Genomic DNA, 12548 nt, shown 5'->3' with positions numbered 1-12548 from the left:
TAAAAAAGCTCCTCAGCTAACTTCAAAGGTTGCACAAAGGAAAGGGCATGTAATAATTAAAATATAAAGACAACTTCTTAAAACAGAACCAAAAAATATGCCATTAATAAGACCAAGTTGTCAAGCAAAACATGGTCGTGTGTGTGCATTTATTCTAATAGACTTCACAGGAGCTACAATGCCAAGAAGTAAACAGACCTTATTTAGGAAGTTAATTTACATGCAACTTGCCAACTCACTGATAAAGCAATGCCAAAATATCTGCAACTACTACATGACATCTCACGAAAAGTCTGTCAAACAGAATTAAGAGAAAGTTACACTTAATTCTGAATAGGAAATGGGACTAGTGCCTCATGGCTGAATCCTTTTCAGCTCCTGTAGCAGACCAGAGTCTCCAAGATAGGGAAACTACTAGCTGTATGCTGTTTTGATAATACTCCACATGCGTGGGACACTTAAGTGCCCTGTAACAATACCACAGATTTCATTCAACATGTAAAAAAGTAAGAACATCTAACGTTGCTTATACAGGAGTTCACCCTAATCTAGGCTATAAAAACCAGGTGGTGGTGGTAAGTGGGTACCATCCAAGAAGAACTTACAGAATCCACAGGGGTAGCCCAAAGGAATATTTTTTCAGAAAAGTATGCAACAAACTAACCATAAAAGATAAGGAAAAAAAATGTTTTCATCAAGTAGTATACCAAATGGTTTTATATACACTCCAAAATATCATACAAAGGTTTCCTTGACAGAAGTTTACTGGGATAAGGAGCACTTTAATCTAAAATACTTTTTCATATCAAATACATTCTTAAACTGAAATAGCCAGAGCTTTTTTAATGCTTATTTAACAAAGGGAGTGGGAGGTGCAGTTGCCTTGATTTGTAAAATATGTAAAACAGTGGGGTGAAAGCAGATTAGGAAAAAATAAGGCTAATGTTCTTTATTCAAGCAAATCTCTTTTAACACACTAAGAGAAGGTACTGGCATTTTTCACTTAACCAGATCTCACATGTGACCTATCATATGAAAAGCCAACACTCAACCAACAGTTTGTCAAAAAAAGCCAACACTATACCCAAGAAATCAAGATATAAGATTCACAGATATTCCAAGACCACCAAGTCTCATGACTATTCTCACCCTTCTGCCCCCCTTCTTAAGGCTAGCATACTCTTACTCTAGGGGACCAAACCAGTCAAAAAAGTGTGGTATAGTGGTGCAGCAAGTAGCACCATCATCTCACAACAAGAGGTACCTGGTTCGATTCTTGGCTTAGGTGCTTTCTGTGTGGAGTCTGCATGTCCTCCTTGCATTTGTATGGGTTTTCTCTTGGGGATCCGGTTTCCTTCCACATTCCAAACACATACAATAGGTGGACTGAATACTCTAATCTGACCATAGGATGTGTGTGTGTGTGTGTGTGTGTGTGTGTGTGTGTGTGTGTGTGTGTGTGTGTGTGTGTGTGTGTGTGTGTGTAGTACAGAAGAACAACTGCAACATGACTAGATAACCCATGAGAACAGTGGCTCTAGAGGACTGTCACTATTGTGATACCCCAATCCTATGTTCAAAGATGGGGAAAAGGTATTGTGAATGGATGCACAAAATTAGCTGGACTAAATAAAAGAATTTCCTGAGAACCATTGTAACATGATGGTCAAAACAGAGGCATCCATCAACCCAAGTACCTAACTACATTCAAATTTTGTAGTGATATGTTACCTAGACAGTATAATGAGATAGGATATCTACCAAAAGTGATATTACGTATTTCAGCATTTAGTCTGAGCCATTTTAATACACCAAGAGTTTACTAAGCATAGTTAAGTTTGGATGGGTTGGGTATCACCAGGTGACATAACCCCCAGTTTGCAAGAATTTGCATACATTGTTAACTAGAGGTCTTGGCTCTGTTCTTGGAAGTCGCAGAAGAAAATACTAAAACGGAAAGTTCCAGCATCAAGCCCTAAGGGACAACATTGGTCACTTTCATAATGAATGATGAAGCACCTGCAACTCGCACTGTTTCAGCTTAGTCTGTCAGTTTGCTATCCATTTTACCATATGTAGGTCAATTTTTAACATTAGCATTTACCTTTTGTATGATACCAGTATGGGGAATGGTGGCAAAGGCCTCAATCAGGTCAACACAGTGATGTGCACTGCATGGCCACTATCTATAGCCTCAATAACCCTTCAGAAGAAATGTACCAGATTAAATAGTGAGCAACTACTTTTCATAAAACCAAACTGTTAGGGGTCAATGTTAACAAGTTTCACGATATCACAGTTTATGAGATCAGTTATAATATGTTCCATGGCTTTGCAGATGAGGCTTGTAAGGCTGACAGGGTCTGTAGTTACTAAGGTTAGTTGTTAAGTGACTCTAATGGGGGTGGGGGCATAACAACTGCTGTTCACCACTCATCAGGGACAAACCCAGTAAGTAAACCCAACATAACTTGTTTTGAAGAGTGTGTCTAAAATGACAAGTTTAAAGATGACTAATTAAGCAACCTGGTATACTGCTGGGTCCCATGGAGGAAGTACGTTAAGAATACTATATTCAGCATCAGCAGGATGGGGAGTATAACCACATGGGAGCATGTGTGAGCCAAACAGCTTGTCTGACTGACAACAACGCAATGGCTTTATCACGGAAAGTCACATTCACTGAATTTCATATGTTGCCCTGTTTTGTGACCACGGAGTTGGCATGTATAAGTTGGGAGATGTGGAAGAATCCCCACAACACAGGAGGTGCAGGGGGTAAGCCCCCTGCAAAAAAAAAAAAAATTAAATTCCTATTCACTGAAAGTGCCTTACAGAGATTTTTTTCAATGCTTTCTTTATCCAGACAAAAAAATGCTTGGGGAATAATCGCGAATCCAAACTCACACGGGATGGGGCCAATGGCTCCATCCGCACCCTGTTTGAAGTCCGACTCAGACTATAACACATTCTTCTTCTTCTTTCGGCTTTTTCCCTGTTAGGGATCACCACAGCGGATCAACTGTCCGCTCATGATTGGCAGTGGAGTTTTACAGTGTCGAGTTGCCAGCCCGGCGCCAAATCTTCCACAGAAGGCACACACATGAACACACACACACCTAGGGCAAATTTAGAGTGTTCAATCCACCTACAGCATGTCTTTGGGATGTGGGAGGAAACTGGAGCACCTGGAGGAAACCCACGCAACCACAGGGAGGACCATGCAGACTCCACACAGAAGGCACCCCAGCCGAGAATCAAACCGGAGAACCTCTTGCTGTGAGGCGGCAAAGCTAACCGCTGCACCACTGCGGCTGCCCCTTCAGACTATAACACATTAATCATTCAATTAAAAATTTCCCACAGGCAAAAAAATGTTTATGTTACATAACTGCTTTATCATCTTTGCACAGAAGCAAGCTGTATTCTAAGTTAACACAGTTTATCTTCCACACCATTTCAGTCACAGAAATAGTAACCATGAAAGAAGACTAGCTAACAGCACTTTTAAACGATGCATCAAGAAACAAATCTTTACTGGCTTTAAAGCTCAACACAACCCAATGAAAGGACCCATCACTTAATTCAAAGTACAGATTAATTAAACACCACGTACATCTTCTACTTCAATAGATCATATGGGAAAACTGGTTAAATAAAAACACCAACCATGCATATTTTAGACTTCTGACTGCATCCTATTAATCCTTATGTAAACATTTAATCTGAATATGGACAATCTATAAACATGCTTATCTTTGTATCTGATGCATAGATCCATCATATCATTCAGTAAGGACAACCCTTAACTTGTGAATAGTGCAGTTGTGTAAGAAAGTACAGTTAAGTAAACTTACCATAGCAGTAGATGTTCAAATGATCACTGCTGCAGAAACCTTTATGCAGGATGTACTAATATTTCAAAGAATTGTTTACTTTGTTGAAAATTAAATTAGTAGAGAAATTTCCCCAATGGGAGGAAAAAAAGGAAACAGAAACCAACTGACAGTGCCTCAAACTGCACGGCTAGAAAGTACTGAAGATGGTGCCAACGGATGCCATTCTTATACTCTTTAACACCCAGACATTGGTCAGAAGTCCATAACTAAGGATGATGCAAAGACTCTGAATATCAGGTCAGTTGCAGGCATCTGCATAACAGAAAAGCCCAAGAATCAGTACTGTAACACTGACTACAAAGATAAAGAGGGAACCAATGCTGTCCTAGCCAAAAGGGAATCACTAGCAAGAGCGCTTTTTTTTCTTTTTGAGTCTTTAGAACTCTTGGAATGAGAGGTAATGGAGGGAAGGTGTAGAGGAACTTCCCTGTCCACTGAAAAGTGAAAGCATCTGTCCTCTAAGCTGAGGGGCATGGGTCCTTGGTACAAAATAGTGGAAGCGGTTTGTTGGTCTTTGAAGCAAACAGAACTGAGGAATAATCCAACAGTGAAGGATGTCCTGGAAAACCTGTCAATTCAAGGTTCGTTTGTGAGGTTTCTCCAAGGACCTGTTTAAATCAGCCAACACACTGTCTTGTGATGGGACGTAAGCGGCTGTGAGCACCATGATTTTCTAGGAGGTAAAGTCCACGGCTTTCTATGCCAATCTGCACAACTGTTAAGATCTGGTCTGTCCTGGCTTTTTCTGTGTACTACATTACTGTTGTGTTGTCTGTGAACACTGAAAGAGTACATGGTTTCCAGAGATGTGAAAAGATATAAAGACCCTGAATGATTTCCTTCACATTGACATATTCCTTTAATGGTATTGTCTGCCATCTGTCCTGCACTCGCTTGGTGCTTGTCTAGGCCTGCCATGCCTCATCCAAAGCATCAGTATGTATTTCCTGAACTGAGGCTGGACGTGTGAAGGGAACCTGGGTTGAGTTTCATCCGATCCTTCTACTGTAAATTCCCATCTGAGACGGGGTAGAAAGTGAAATCACAGTGTCCAGCAGATGAGAATGCTGAGACCAAACTATTTTCTGGTACCACATGATTTTTCTCATGCAGGCTGGCTAGGTGGAGCATTGGATAGTAGCTGCCAAGAACCCCAGAGCCCTTAAGATATCCACAGCTGAGTACTGGCTGAGGAAGTCAATGTTGTGGAAGTAGTTTTTAAGGCTCTGCACTTTCTCTTGAGTCAGGTCAAAGTCAAAGTAAACTTTATTGTCATTCAGAAATCATACAAGTGCAAAAACAGAACGAAATTCTGTGTCTCCAGACTCAATGTGCAGACAACATATAGACTATTTTCACAGACATTTACACATATAACACCTAGCTATTACATCACAGACATGCAGGTAGACAGACTAAAATTGCACATAATTAGAATCACATTTTAACACTTTTCGATGTGAGCACTTACTTGTATGAGACTTTAGTATTGCACAGGTACTAGCCTAAGACATTGCATTAATCCTTGCACAGAAAGAGACATTTGAGTATTGCACTGTGAACATTAGAGTATTGCACTATGGACCTTAGAGTACTGCACCACGGTTAATTTACTGATTTGCGACATGTATTGCATTGAAAGAGATATTTTACTGCTGCTGCCTAAGATGGCCTATAAGTTAGTCATGGTGAATATTACACTAAATATTGGATGAGACTGGTAACCAGGTTAATGCACAATTTGAGACAGTTTCTACTGACCCAGGTGGACATCATGGAGTGTAGTGGTTACTAGAGTTCAGCAGCCTGACGGCCTCGTAGTTCTGCAACGTATGCTTCAGAAGTGCTTTCCGGATGATAGATGCAGGAACAATCTGTAAGCAGTTTTTAATTATTCCTCTGGCCCTGCTGAGACATCTGGATAGGTACAAGTTGTGGACAGATAGTAAGGTGGTCATAATGATCCTTTCATTGAGGTAAGCAGGCTTGCATTCTTTGTGTGTCCAACCTGCAGCCCAGAAAAATATAGGTCTTGGGATGAATGCTGGAGGGAATCTTTTGTAGTTTATCATGAACCCTGACTATTATAGGAGGTGGAGGGTGAAGTGGAGATACTGTAGCAGAATTTATAGTGAAGTAGCATGGATTAACAGTTCATCTAAGCAGGGTTAAAATCTGAATTCCTTGGGTTAGACAGAAGGCAATTACTGATGCCAGACACTTTGTGAAAACTCTTGGGCTGTGGAAATCCCTAAAGGCAAAGCAGTAAACTGATAGTGAGATGACCCGTACAAAACCTGAGGAATCTCCTGCAAGGGTTCCAAACTGGTATATGGAGGTAAGAATTTTTCAGATCAACTGATACTAGAAAAGCCTGCAGCAGAATGAAAGGTAGCAGACTGTGCAGTGAGAGCATTTTGAAAATTGGCACCTTAAAGAAGGTAACCACACAAGTGTCCAGCACCACACAGATAACCAGTAAACAAAACTGTGTAATATGGAAAAAGCACAGTCGGAAGGGTATAAAAAACAAGAACTTAATTTTAAACACCAAAAAAGAAATTACTTAAATCACATGAAAAATATTTACATACTGTATTATGGTATGATATTTAATAATTCATTGTTTTTTTATATGTTCTAGTAAACTTTTTTAGCAAAGCTTAATTTACTGTTTCGAATATAGTGCTGCTATTAGGCTTCTCTCTCTTTAAATCATATTGAACTTTGGTGGACTTTTTAATATCATATGATTTTAAATGGGATATTTAAACTGTTTGAATTTTACATTTTTTATCTGAAGATGTCTTGTACATTGAAAAATGAAAGCGCTTATTAAACTTATGGTGCTCTTACCAGGCTGGATAAGAAGAAAATCACGGTTAGTTGTCTGTCAGGGGCCAGAATCTGCCCTATCACGTATGCACTCAAGTCTCTCAACAACAGGTACTGTTATGACTCTGTCATAGTCCATGTTGGCATGAATGACTTCAGACGTACCTCTGTGGACTATATGAAGAGACATGACTGAGCTAGCTGAATATGTATCCCAGGCAGTTATATCCCTAGCCTCAAGCAGCATTCTACTGTTACCCAGAATGATGCCTCAATGCAAACAAAAAAATGACTGACTTCAACAACTTCTGGTTTCACACCGGGGGGGGGGGGGGGGTCTAGTACCAGACAGCCTAAGAAGATATGACCGACAGACCACAATGCTTTGCCAGAGATATCAACAGAAAGTACAGTTTTGTACCTACCATAAATGTAGATGTCCGAACTGGATAGCATCTGCAGTCATAACAACTGGGTTGTCCTGTCGTCAGGCAGCCCCTCAGTCGGCCGGATTCCAAAGTCCGGGTCCGGCTTCCGCTGATGTCGCACTTCACCCGACGTCATCTCTGTTGGTCTTCGGGTATAAAGGCATCAGCCAACGCCATTTTCCTCAGTGTTTCTTGCCCCAGATGCCAATTGCCCTCTTGGAAGGCTAAAATTTGGATGAATGCCAATGTTTCCAAAAAGGTAGAAGACAAACACAAAAAATAAGTATGTATGTACATATATACAAACAAATACACCATAAGAGACTCCCCCCCCCCCCACCAGCTAGCTATTAGGAGGGTAAACACCCTAGGAGTACCACAGAGGGGAAGGAGGGAGGGCAATCCTGACTGCAGATGCTATCCAGTTCGGACATCTACATTTATGGTAGGTACAAAACTGTACTATGTCCTTCATGGATGCATCTGCAGTCATAACAACTGGCTAGAATACCATAGCCAACTACGGGAGGAGGAAAAACTAGATTATGGTGTGGTTAGGATCCCTTGCAGTACAGCAGTGGCAAACCCTGCTCGGGATCTAGAATAGAGAGGTAAATTATAATGCTTGGCAAATGTATGCACGGAGGTCCAAGTAGCCGCCTCAATAATGTCTTTGGTTGCCATTCCTCGTAAGAAGGCTGTGGTAGTGGCTGTTGCCCTTGTAGAATGAGGCCTTATGTTCTGTGGAATTGGTTTTCCATGGAAGGAGTAACAGAATCGTATGCAATTTCCTATCCATTTGGAGATTGTCTGTTTGGAAATAGCTTTTCCTTCTCTTCCTGTTGCATAGGCTACAAAAGCTGGTCAGTTTTTCTGCTACTTTTTGTTCTGTCCAGGTAGTAGCGTAGCTGTCTATGTACATCCAAGGTGTGTAGTATTCTTTCCCCTCTGTTTTGTGGGTTGGGAAAGAAGGCAGGTAGGTGGATTGCCTGGTTTAAGGACACTCTGGATACCACCTTAGGCATAAATGTAGGATTAGTCCTCATGGACACTCTATCTTGGTGGAAGATTAGGAAGGGCTGTACTGCCATTAGGGCCTGAAGTTCAGAAACCCTCCTTGCTGAGGTTATTGCCAGAAGGAAAGCAGTTTTCCACGATAGATGTTGTAGGTCTGCTGTTGCTGCTGGTTCAAAAGGTGCAGTGTCAACTTTTCTAGCACAAAGTTCAAATCCTAAGCTGGCAATGGTGGTTTCCTTGGAGGTTTTACATTCTTGATTCCTCTGAGGAACTGCCTGAGTAAAGGATGTGAAAAGACAGGTGGATCAAAACTGTATTCTGCTGATATAGCTGATGCATGTATCTTGATGGAGGAATAGGACAGGCCTGTATGTAGAAGCTCTGCCAAGTACTCCAGAATGTTAGCCATATCTATATTTGACACATCTTTTCCTCTTTCAGTACTCCAAATGACAAACCTTTTCCATTTTCCTGCATAATTCCTTCTTGTTGAAGGTCTGCGGGCTTCTAGGATAATGCCTTTAACCCTTTGGGAAAGTTCTGGATTAGTTGCTGCTATGTGATGTTCCATGCAGTCAGTTGCAACGTTTTTAGGTTCGGATGCATGATGCTGTAGTTGTAGTTTGTTAACATCAAAGGCATCAGGGGTATTGACCACAAGTTGTTCCGAGACATGCTTCTCAGCAATGGGTACCAGTGTTGTCTTGGCCAGTTTGGAGCTATCAGGGTTATCCTTGGACGCTCCTCCTTGATTTTTAGTAATACCTTGTGTATCAAGGGAAGAGGAGGGAATGCATATGCTGTTAGGCCTTTCCAGCTGAAGGAGAGCGAATCCACTTTCCATGCCAGTGGGTGGAATGTCCTTGTGCAGAATTTTTTGAGCTGGTGATTGAGAGGGGAAGCGAATAGATCTATCTGAGGCATTCCCCATTTCTTTGAGATGGTCTTGAAGATGTCCGGATGTAGCATCCATTCGTGGGCATCCGATGTGGTTCTGCTTAACATGTCTGCTAGAGTATTCTCCTTTCCCGGTACAAACATTGCCTGTAACTGGATGTTGTAGCTGAGTGCCAGGTTCCAAAGCTCCAAAGTCATTCTGCATAGGGGGTATGAATGAGTGCCTCCCTGTTTGTTGATGTACCACATGACTGTGGTGTTGTCTGTCCTTATCATCAAATGGCCTTCTTTGAGAAATGGTCTGAAGTTTTGGATTGCCAGTTTTACTGCCAGCATCTCTTTTAGGTTGATGTGCAGGTGAAGTTGATCCTGGGTCCACAAACCTTGCACGCATTTGTCCAACATGTGAGCCCCCCATCCTAGGTCTGAGGCGTCTGTTGTGATGGTCTGATTTGCTTGACAGCTGCGAAAGGGTAGTCCCGGGTTTGACTGGCATGCTTGAGCCCACCATAGGAACTCCTGTTTTAAGCATGGAATTAGTGGAATTTCTGCTTCTAGGCTGTGACTGTGTTGAGACCATAAATTCTTTAGATACCACTGCAGTTTTCTCATATGTAGTCTGGCATGTGGGACCAAGATTATGCATGATGCCATGAAGCCCAAGGCCTGCAGTACTTTTCTTGCTGTTAACTTGTTCTGTTTTGTTAGAGCCAAGAAGTAAAGAGGGAGTTCTTTTTGTTTTTCTGCAGTTAGGAATGCCATTTGTCTTACTGTGTCCAATTCTGCGCCCAAGAATGTCCTTGTTTGGGATGGTATCAGCCTTGACTTTTGTAAATTGACTGTGTATCCCAGTGCTTGTAGCAAGTAAATGACCCTTTGTAAATCTGTTGTCAGCTTGCTCTTGTTGTCCCCTTGTAGCAGGCAGTCGTCCAGGTATGGGTAAATTTGGATTCCCTGTAGTCTGCAGTGGGCGATTACTGATGCCAGGCATTTTGTGAATACTCTGGGCAGTAGATAAGCCAAAGGGCAATGCTGAGAATTGATAATGCTCTGATCCTGCAAGAAATCTGAGGTATCTTCTGCATATTGGTCGAATGGGGACGTGCAGGTATGCCTCCTTGAGATCTAGAGTCACCAGCCAACACTCCTTGCCCAGCATGGGAAGAAGTTGCTGTAGGGTCAGCATGTTGAATTTTGGGACAATGATGTATGTATTTAAGGTGGACAGGTCGAGAATAGGTCTCCAACTTTTTTCCTTTCTTGGAACTAGGAATAGTCTGGAGTAGAATCCTTTTCCTTGTTCTGTAATTGGCACTCTTTCCACAGCTCTCATCTTTGCTAATTGCATTATCTGTTGTAGAGCTTCTGTTTCTTGATTTGGAGGTAGGGTTGGTATTCCTCTTTTGACTGGTAAAGTGTGGAAGTGGAACCGGTAGCCTTGATCTATGGTTTGCAAAATCCACTTGTCTTTTGTGATGTAGGCCAGTTTTTCGAAAATAAGGTTAATTTGCCGCCTAATGGAGCTGCTATTTGTTCCCTGGTAGGCGGATTTAGAGTTAAGTCACTGTGATTGTGTTGTTGTAGTGGCAGTGGTTGTGTCTGTGCCTCTGTTATTACCTTGCCACTGTCGTCCTCTATAGGCACCTCCTCTGGATTGGTTTCTGCCTCTGGGACGTCTATTCCTGCCCCTTTGGGATCTTGTGGAGTCAGGAAAGGACCAATTTTGGCAGGCCAGTTCCTGCTAAACCTTGGGGCTGAACCTGCAAGAAATCTTTAACTGTTTGAACAGATTTTGCCTTTTCTTCCATTTTTTCATTACCTGCTGGGCAGGTGTACCAAACAAACTGGTCTTATCCATAGGAGCATCTAATAACTTAGCTTTAACATGATCCGGTAAGACTTGTTCTTTTAGCCATGCATGTCTTCTTATCACTGTGCCAGTCATGGCTGACCTAAATGAAGCCTCCAGTGCATCATAGCCACATTTTAAGGAATGGTTACTAACCTGTTGTATGTTATTTACCATTTCTAATACATATTTCTTATCGACAGAGTCATCAGAGGATAGCTTTTAGTTAACTGATCAAGCATAAACTCTTGGTATTGTATCATGTGAAACTGACAGTTTAAAGCTCTAGCTGAGAGAGTAGCTGAGGTGTAGACTTTTTTTGCCCCATCTGTCTAAAGACCTGGCTTCCCTTTCAGAAGGAATAGGGTTTTTGCTGTGGCGAGGCTACTGCCTTAGGACCCTGGGATATAGTTTCGGGTCTGCAAGAGGGGCCTTGTAAAGGTGATGATGAGTGTCTGGTACCCTGTAGAATCTATCTGGTTTGGCAGGGGCTGGAGGTAAAGAGTCTGGTGCAGAGCAGACATCATTAAAGGCATCGTCCACCACAGAAAGGACAGGAGGTATAGCTAAGGGCCTGTGCTGTGGAAGATGCAGAAAAGTCCTAAGCCTTTTCTGGAATCTGAGAAATCCTGCTGCTGCCATTGGAATTGCTCTCATGGCATGTAAGGTTTCCCAAAGGAGAATTCTTCTGGTGGGGAAGCAGCTGGAATGGATTCTTCAGCATCTGAGTCTTCATAATTGGAGAAAGGAGCCTCTGGCTGGTCTGTTATGTCTGAGTCATCGGCTGAATCATCAGAGGACACAGGCTCGCGGGGCTCTGGCCTAGGTCTCTTCTCTGGGGCTGAGAGGCCCTGTCTGGGTGGGACTGAGATCCCTAATCAATGATATTAAATCTTCTGCCAGAGTAAGCATTTGTGAGCTAGATGTGGGCCTGGTTGTAGGGGGTTTGACAGGCACTGCTTTAGTAGATTTGGCTGCTTTAGCCCTGGCAAAGGCCTTAATGGACATGGCTGCTGGGGGCCTAGCAGCACCACGTGCTGGGGTAGAGACATCCAATGGAATGGTGTCTGATAAGTCAGTAGCAACCACCGTAGTGGATAAAATTTCTGAGGCCGATTCAAGAGAAGTAGCAGGAGCCTCAGTGGTAGTCATAGATTCAGCTGTACTTTGATCAGTTTTCTCGGTTTCGGCCGAAACCGAGACACTCGCGGTTTGCTTAACCATGGTTTCGGCCGAAACCGTGGACCGCGAGTGTCGGTCTAGTAGTAATCTCTGGATCCGACCGACCGGCACTTGCGAACAGCTTCTGCTTCGGGCGCCACGTGGCAAGAAAGACTGGGGAAAATGGCGTCGGCTGATGCCTTTATACCTGAAGACCAACAGAGATGACGTCGGGTGAAGTGCGACATCAGCCGAAGCCGGACCCGGACTTTGGAATCCGGCCGACTGAAGGGCTGCCTGACGACAGGACAACCCAGTTGTTATGACTGCAGATGCATCCATGAAGGACATCTATAGGTGTTGAAGGAGGTTTTACTTGCAAGACTGAAGGTACTGTTTATATTAGTGTCTGTTCTTTTTGTGGGAGTTTCCACATAGGTATGTCTACTAGAAACTTAGAAA

General features: G+C 42.6%; 1 protein-coding gene across 2 annotated transcripts in view; it reads right to left on the bottom strand.

Moving 5' to 3' along the window:
* The window catches only part of TYK2 (tyrosine kinase 2), a 2798586-nt gene that overhangs the window by 2397753 nt on the left and 388285 nt on the right, over positions 1 to 12548 (bottom strand). The gene's annotated exons all lie outside the window — the stretch shown is intronic.

This window comes from Protopterus annectens, chromosome 9.part0 (assembly GCF_019279795.1).
Source record: "Protopterus annectens isolate FY-2018-M chromosome 9.part0, PAN1.0, whole genome shotgun sequence".
Taxonomy (NCBI): domain Eukaryota; kingdom Metazoa; phylum Chordata; order Ceratodontiformes; family Protopteridae; genus Protopterus; species Protopterus annectens.
This window is presented reverse-complemented; position numbering and strand designations above follow the sequence as displayed.